This window comes from Nerophis lumbriciformis, linkage group LG23, assembly GCF_033978685.3.
Source record: "Nerophis lumbriciformis linkage group LG23, RoL_Nlum_v2.1, whole genome shotgun sequence".
In the NCBI taxonomy this organism is placed as follows: domain Eukaryota; kingdom Metazoa; phylum Chordata; class Actinopteri; order Syngnathiformes; family Syngnathidae; genus Nerophis; species Nerophis lumbriciformis.
Genome location: NC_084570.2, coordinates 6,308,069 through 6,314,615, shown reverse-complemented (window position 1 = coordinate 6,314,615; position 6,547 = coordinate 6,308,069). Strand labels below are relative to the sequence as shown.

Genomic DNA, 6,547 nt, shown 5'->3' with positions numbered 1-6,547 from the left:
TTTCTTTTCGCTTGGTCTGCGACTTTTTTTTAATTTTTTTAATTTACTTTCATTTCAGGTTAAGTATTACTAGTTCTGTTTTGGTCATTTATATGGGTGTGTTCAAGAATATGCAGTTTAAAAATGACAAGCTAAATAAATAATACAATTCAGTGACGCTGCGTGTCGTCCTCGTCTGTGATTGGTTAAATGTTGAATTATGCCGACGAAGCCGGAAATAGCCGGCGCAATATACATATCATTCATTTATTCATTCAGTTAATATAAAGTTATTAATCCAATCATTTATACAGCGCATGTTCTCATATTGACTTGTAGTTGCAATAAAATGTTATATTATATTGCTAACGCTGGAAAGTCTGTACAGTCAAACTGTAAAAAATAAATATATCCAAAATTCACTTTTTGTAATATACCTTACTATAGTAAACACACACCAGTGAAAACGTGGAAAGTTGAATAATACTCACCGCTATCCCTATTAGCAGCATACAATTGAATTGAATATTATTATTATTCATGTTGAATAATATATTGCAGAAAGTTGGACAGAGGCGGGTCCGATTGAGATAGGAAGAAGGAGAATGTTGGTATAAGCGACGATGATTGGTCTTATCACCCAAATGTTAAACATTTTGGAGTTTAGTGTAAATTGGAACTCGTAACTAAATCAGTTTCAAACGTGGCTCCAGAAAAAAATGATCACCGTATTCAACATATACTAGGTAACATAAACCACACTGTTGCAGGATGGTATCAGGCCTCGTTGGCGCAGTAGGCAGCGCGTCAGTCTCATAATCTGAAGGTCGTGAGTTCGAGCCTCACACGGGGCAGTATTTTTTTTACCCCTAAATCCACGATCGATATCTTTGCTGTTTTTCCTAACCCTTTCGTCAACATTCATTTTTTACATTTTCAAGTTTTATTTAATTGCTAATATTAGAGTTTCACTTGTCATTTGCTCGCAATTGTTAAGAGGAAATACTGTAATTCATAGTGTTTTCCTTTGTGGTTTATTCAGTACAATTGCCGGTGTTCAGGCGTATCCAAAAACCCTCTCATGCTTTCATTCCTTTAATAAACTTTTACATAATTGCCTTTTTGATTTTGTTATTTATCAGTCGTAATGAAGCCAATATCAGTATCGGGTCATACTACTGGCGTGATGAGAATTATATATTTTTCAGTTCCCTTTTTATGTTTATTATTTTTTACAAATACTGTAGCTCTGGTTTTTGTTGTGTTGTTCAGACTGCTATATTGTTGACAATGTTACATTTACATGTATCTATATTTTGCAAGTATTACTTTGTGTATTGTTACTCTGTCTTGTGTTAATGTATTGTTTAAATTGTTCAAAAACGAGTTTATTTATTTTTCAGTTCTCTTTTATGTTTTTTTTTTTTATTGTGTTCAGACTGTTATATTGTTGACAATGTTGCATTTACACACCTGTTGTTGTTGACTTTGGACTGACTATCGGCTGCACAACATCAAGGCCGCGGAACAGAGACACACTTCAGGCTTACACACACACATCCATCCACAAAAATATACGCCACACATACAACTCCCTCCCCCCAACACCCTCGACGCAAATCCCATAGGGGTGATGGAAGGATGGTCAGCGCCGAGAGCTGCGGCCTGCCACCATTACCTCGCACTCCCTTCCCTCTGTTGCTAGTTATCTCAAGATGTACGTTGTAATATGTATATGTGCTTTGCTATGGAGGTTTTTTCCCACTCCAGACTTGGCCCCCTTAGGAGCCCAGTCTAGATTGTATTTTTTTACTCATCCTCCCCCAGCGTTTTACCTTTTTCCCCATCTTTTACGGGGCGCCTTGTGGCGACCCATCAACGTTCCTGTTCTGTAACCCTGTACACTGTTTGTTTGTCTAATCTTGAACGGGTTTGTGCTGAAAACAAAGTTTTGTTGTTCTTGTGCAATGACAATAAAGACCTATATCTATCTATCTATCTATCTATCTATCTATCTATCTATCTATCTATATATCTATCAGTGACGTGCAGTGAGGTTCATGCCTGGTGAGGCACTGACTTCATCACAGTCAGATTTACAAACATCCATCCATCCATCCATCCATCTTCTTCCGCTTATCCGAGGTCGGGTCGCGGGGGCAGCAGCTTAAGCAGGGAAGCCCAGACTTCCCTCTCCCCAGCCACTTCGTCCAGCTCCTCCCGGGGGATCCCGAGGCGTTCCCAGGCCAGCCGGGAGAGATAGTCTTCCCAGCGTGTCCTGGGTCTTCCCCGTGGCCTCCTACCGGTCGGACGTGCCCGAAGCACCTTCCTAGGGAGGCGTTCGGATGGCATCCTGACCAGATGCCCGAACCACCTCATCTGGCTCCTCTCGATGTGGAGGAGCAGCGGCTTTACTTTGAGCTCCCCCCGAATGACAGAGCTTCTCACCCTGTCTCTAAGGGAGAGCCCCGCCACTCGGCGGAGGAAACTCATTTCGGCCGCTTGTACCCGTGATCTTCTCCTTTCGGTCATGACCCAAAGCTCATGACCATAGGTGAGGATGGGAACGTAGATCGACCGGTAAATCGAGAGCTTTGCCTTCCGGCTCAGCTCCTTCTTCACCACAACGGATCGATACAGCGTCCGCATTACTGAAGACGCCGCACCGATCCGCCTGTCGATCTCACGATCCACTCTTCCCCCACTCGTGAACAAGACTCCGAGGTACTTGAACTCCTCCACTTGGGGCAAGATCTCCTCCCCAACCCGGAGATGGCACTCCACCCTTTTCCGGGCGAGAACCATGGACTCGGACTTGGAGGTGCTGATTCCCATCCCAGTCGCTTCACACTCGGCTGCGAACCGATCCAGTGAGAGCTGAAGATCTTGGCCGGAGGAAGCCATCAGGACCACATCATCTGCAAATAGCAGTGACCTAATCCTGCAGCCACCAAACCAGATCCCCTCAACGCCCTGACTGCGCCTAGAAATTCTGTCCATAAAGGTTATGAACAGAATCGGTGACAAAGGGCAGCCTTGGCGGAGTCCAACCCTCACTGGAAACGTGTCCGACTTACTGCCGGCAATGCGGACCAAACTCTGACACTGATTATACAGGGAGCGAACTGCCACAATAAGACAGTCCGTTACCCCATACTCTCTGAGCACTCCCCACAGGACTTCCCGGGGTACACGGTCGAATGCCTTCTCCAAGTCCACAAAGCACATGTAGACTGGTTGGGCAAACTCCCATGCACCCTCAAGGACCCTGCCGAGAGTATAGAGCTGGTCCACAGTTCCACGACCAGGACGAAAACCACACTGTTCTTCCTGAATCCGAGGTTCGACTATCCGGCGTAGCCTCCTCTCCAGTACACCTGAATAGACCTTACCGGGAAACATATGAACCCTAAAGAGTATCTTATTCGCCATTTGATTGGCAGCAGTTAACTGGTTATGTTTAAAAGCTCATACCAGCATTCTTCCCTGCTTGGCACTCAGCATCAAGGGTTGGAATTGGGGGTTAAATCGCCAAAAATTATTCCCGGGTGCGGCGCCGCTGCTGCCCACTGCTCCCCTCACCTCCCAGGGGGTGATCAAGGGGATGGGTCAAATGCAGAGGACACATTTCATTACACCTAGTGTGTGTGTGACAATCATTGGTACTTTAACTTAACTTTAACTTTACACATACAAACTGTAGCACACAAAAAAGCACATTTAATTTAAAAAAAACGTTATTATGGTCTTACCTTTACTTATAAATGAAGTCCATGCGCCGCTGTTGTGCTGAATTAATGCACCCCCGCCGTAGAATGCACCCCCTAACAGGAGTGTTGTAGCAACTAAAGCTCTCACTTAAACTTTCCGCATGCAAGATTGAATCTATTTAAAAAAGTGTAACCGAGGGTTTATAAATGTCGCCTATACTGTATGAAACTACAAAATAACAAACACAGAGGCTCCAGTTTACACGAGGACCACTTTATTTACCTTCTTTCAAAAACCCCCGCTCCACTCCAACGTGTCATCACTTCTGCTCTTAGCACCTTCAAAATAAGAGCTCAAGGCATATACTGTATAACAGCGCATAACAGGAACTTAACATCACAAAGAGGAAAGTCCATAAAAATAGGTTACAAAAGTTATTTAATAAGAAGCCAAAAAGTGCAAAAACAATAATGTTCGTGTTGGAGGAGTTGTGAATTAGGTACACCTGCAGTCTGCAGGTGTACCTAATGTTGTGGCCCTGCAGTCATTCACAACTCCTCCAACACGAACATTATTGTTTTTGCACTTTTTGGCTTCTTATGAAATAACTTTTTTAAATAGATTCAATCTTGCACGTGGAAAGTTTAAGTGTGGGGTTTAGTTGATACAACACTCCCGTCAGGGGGTGCATTCTACGGCGGGGGTGCAGGAGGCGGGATTACTGCAAGCCTCAGCCAGTGCGTCTTTTGCAGCCGTTTTATGATCGCTCAGCACAAGAAATACGTTACACACATACAGTTGTTGACAAAATACACTGTACATTATATACCTCAGCTAACTAAACTATGGACATGTATAATATAATTCATATAGCAATACGGTCTCACTGCACAGCAGGCCAGCAGTTAGCCGAGTCCGCAATCCATAGTGAGGCACAACGCAGTGACGTGCCTCAACTGGCTGCTGTTCACCGCACCGTCTCTTCTCAGTAATTGAACGGCAAATGTGAAAATTCAGCGATTTTAAATAAAAATAATCTAAAACTGGTGAAGTTAAATGGAAAATAACTTTATAGTATAATCACTGGATACATATAACAATTAAATTTTTTTTTTTTCTTTTTACATTTTTTTTCTTTCCATGATGCATGAGGCAGGTGAGGCCCCGCCTCACCTGCCTCTAGTGACTGCACGTCACTGCTATCTATCTATCTATGTTGCATTTACATGTATCTATATTTTGCAAGTATTACTTGGTGTATTGTTACTCTGTCTTGTGTTAATGTATTGTTTAAATTGTTCAAAAACGAGTTTATTTATTTTTCAGTTCTCTTTTATGTTTATTTTTTTTTACAAATACTGTAGCTCTGGTTTTGTTGTGTTGTTCAGACTGTTATATTGTTGACAATGTTGCATTTACATGTATATATATTTTGCAAGTAATACTTGGTGTATTGTTACTCTGTCTTGTGTTAATGTATTGTTAAATTGTTTAAAAGCGAGTTTATTTAAAAAGAAATCAAAAATATTTCTCCAGTGATTTGTTATGATTATTCATGATTATACATTTTTTTAATTTTAATTTTATTTATCTTCTTCATTGATGTGCATCTTTGATCGATAGACAATTATACCTCAATAATTCAATTATACATTTACACACCAATGCCTGAGAAGGAGCAGGATAAAGAAAAATCTTATATTTTCCTGCCCCCTTCAACATGATGAGTAGTCTTACTTAATGGATATCAAATAAACCAACAATTACATCCAAATATTATGAAAACAAACAAAAAACACAAGAAGTGCAAAACTTCATGAAGTACAAACCGAACAAAACAAAAAAAAGTAATATACACCTCACGGGATGATACAAAACAAATACAAAACCAGGCAAAAAATAAGTAAAAGATAGATGTAAGCACAAGTTAACACTTGTAGGGCATTACTGCCTGACCCACCTCCGACAGCAAAATGTAAAGCAAAATGTAAACACTTATGGCTGTCCATATGATCTTATTGTTCTGCCTTTATGTATTTTTTTCAATTGGAACATACAAACCCCGTTTCCATATGAGTTGGGAAATTGTGTTGGATGTAAATATAAACGGAATACAATGATTTGCAAATCCTTTTCAACCCATATTCAGTTAAATATGCTCCAAAGACAACATATTTGATGTTCAAACTGATAAACATTTTTTTTTTTGCAAATAATCAGTAACTTTAGAATTTTACACGTGACAAAGAAGTTGGGAAAGGTGGCAATAAATACTGATAAAGTTAAGGAATGCTCATCAAACACTTATTTGGAACATCCCACAGGTGAACAGGCAAATCGGGAACAGGTGGGTGCCATGATTGGGTATAAAAGTAGATTCCATGAAATGCTCAGTCATTCACAAACAAGGATGGGGCGAGGGTCAACACTTTGTAAACAAATGCGTGAGCAAATTGTTGAACAGTTTAAGAAAAACCTTTCTCAACCAGCTATTGCAAGGAATTTAGGGATTTCACCATCTACGGTCCGTAATATCATCAAAGGGTTCAGAGAATCTGGAGAAATAACTGCACGTAAGCAGCTAAGCCCGTGACCTTCGATCCCTCAGGCTGTACTGCATCAACAAGCGACATCAGTGTGTAAAGGATATCACCACATGGGCTCAGGAACACTTCAGAAACCCACTGTCAGTAACTACAGCTGGTCGCTACATCTGTAAGTGCAAGTTAAAACTCTCCTATGCAAGGCGAAAACCGTTTATCAACAACACCCAGAAACGTTGTCGGCTTCGCTGGGCCTGAGCTCATCTAAGATGGACTTATACAAAGTGGAAAAGTGTTCTGTGGTCTGACGTGTC

At 41.2% G+C, this 6,547-nt stretch overlaps 1 non-coding gene across 1 annotated transcript; it reads left to right on the top strand.

The window, feature by feature from the left end:
* Nucleotides 1–760: 760 nt before the first annotated feature.
* On the top strand, nucleotides 761–833 carry trnam-cau (transfer RNA methionine (anticodon CAU)). The gene has a single exon. It is a non-coding gene; the product is annotated as a tRNA-Met (tRNA).
* The last annotated feature ends 5,714 nt before the right edge of the window (nucleotides 834–6,547 follow it).